A 1975-nucleotide genomic window follows, 5' to 3' on the forward strand; every position below is an offset into this window, starting at 1 on the left:
TACTTTTAGAACAGAAATTCTTAGTGACAGTTTAATGATGCGCCATTCTTACTTCTTGACTTCAGTTTGTCCTTGCTTTTTCATGGTCAGTTCTGCAGGCAGCTGAACCTTTTGCAGCCTTTCAAACAACTTCGGTTGCTATGGCCACGAGCTCTTCAAAATACCTCTACCAGATTAAAAACTAGAAAGAAAAAAATAAAAAACAAAACACATGAGGTCTGATGATACTACCCGATTCTACCTGATTCTTGGCTGATACCACAAAAAAAAAAACCAATCTAGATTTAGAACAATGGGAGCTAAAGTGTGGTATAAGCCAACAGAAAAACACTGAAAGAACACTTCCTCTGTGCTTTGCAGCTTTGTGTTGTTATATTACTCTCTGAAAAACTGATTGGAACACAAAAACGTTGATGCTCAGAATTGCTATTTGTAGCAGATTTCCTTTTTTTTTTTTTAAATATCTTCAATATTATTCACCTCTTCAGATAGTACACAGCTCTTTAACGTTAGTGAGGACAATGAGAGCAACATCATCTAAAGACCAAGTGGTGTCCCCAGGGGTCCATATTGGGATTAGTGCTCGTCAACATCCTTATCAATGCCACAGACAGTGGGATCAAGCGTACCCTCAGCAGGTTTCCTGATGACACCAAGCTGAGTGGTGCAGTTGATACAGTAGAAGAGAAGGATGCCATCCAGAGGGACTGGACACGCCCAGAAAGCAGGCCCATCACAATCTAACGAGCTACAACAAGAAGACCAAGCTGTGGTGCCCCATCCCTGGAGGCGCTCAAGGCCAGGTCGGATGGGGCCCTGGGCAGCTGAGCTGCTGGGGGGCCTGCAAGGTCCTTTCCAATCCAAGCCCCCATATGATGCTATGATCTTCCAAAGGTACGTCAAAGTTGACATTTTTTTGCATCTTTTTAATCATTACAAATTAAACTATTTTACAATGGTAGATTAAAGATGATACCTACTACAAAGATGATGCAAAAAGTGCAGATACGAGACCAGCCAAGGGCTTTTATCCCTCACCAGCTCTTGATTAAGGCCAATGCCAGGAAGTCCACAGAAAGCAATGACTCCATAGGATGACAGCCAAAAACTAGACCCTCGGATGGTAAGTAGCTGCATAATTCCTTCAAAACACAAAGCAGTCTAGCTGAAGTTTTGGCCCTGAAAGTATTCCCCCAGCAATCTTTATATGAAGATCTCAGCAGTGAATTATGGCATCGAGTTAATTAAAGGTGATAGAATTTAGTGTATCATCATGTACAAATTAAAAATCTCAGTTGTTCTATTCTTCCAGATAAACATTTTTCACATGCTTTGAACCAGTAAGACAAGGACATCCACGGTTCTAAGGACAATAATAGCATACGTTAGTGAGGGATATTTAAAAAGGTGTGCATGTTATTAAAACTTGTTTAGAATATGCAATTAAACTTAAGTGCTATTTTCTTTTCTACTCGGAACTTAATATTCAGATGAAAAACTAACTACCAAATGGGATTATTACGTTTCTAATATTTCTAATGAATAAACAACTGTCTTCCAAACCACCAACACAGGAGATTGTTTTGATATGTTATTACACTGAGTTACAACATCCCATGAGTTAAAAATACCCCATATGTAAGGGAATCTATTCCTTTGCACACAGGAAATAGGCAGCTTTAAAAATTCAAACAACAAAATGTTCCCTCATGGTACAGAAGGCTGGAGAAACCAGCAGACCATCTAGCAAAAAAAAAAAAAGTGTACTTTACTAAACGTGAACTTGTGGAGGCTTTTCTTCTTAGCATAAATCCAGCCAGCATTCCTTCACTCATCAACTATTTTGAACACACACTGGAAATCAAGGGTTGGCAATGAACATAAACATGTCATTTTTCTACAAGGGAGACATTACAAAGAAGTTGTTCTTACATGGGAAATAATAGAAACTCACAGAAGAGTGGGATGAAATAAT

At 39.0% G+C, this 1975-nt stretch overlaps 1 long non-coding RNA gene across 2 annotated transcripts; it reads right to left on the minus strand.

Annotated features, from left to right (window-relative positions):
* Positions 1-46: 46 nt before the first annotated feature.
* LOC109365136 lies at positions 47-1975 on the minus strand. 2 transcript variants are annotated; one of them, XR_002110795.1, is made up of 3 exons: positions 1955-1975; positions 981-1142; positions 47-181 (listed from the first exon to the last, which is right to left on the minus strand). It is a non-coding gene; the product is annotated as an uncharacterized LOC109365136 (long non-coding RNA). The 2 variants fall into 2 exon arrangements; XR_002110794.1 differs by having other exon boundaries at positions 1933-1975.

Source organism: Meleagris gallopavo, unplaced genomic scaffold (genome assembly GCF_000146605.3).
Source record: "Meleagris gallopavo isolate NT-WF06-2002-E0010 breed Aviagen turkey brand Nicholas breeding stock unplaced genomic scaffold, Turkey_5.1 ChrUn_random_7180001956125, whole genome shotgun sequence".
Taxonomy (NCBI): domain Eukaryota; kingdom Metazoa; phylum Chordata; class Aves; order Galliformes; family Phasianidae; genus Meleagris; species Meleagris gallopavo.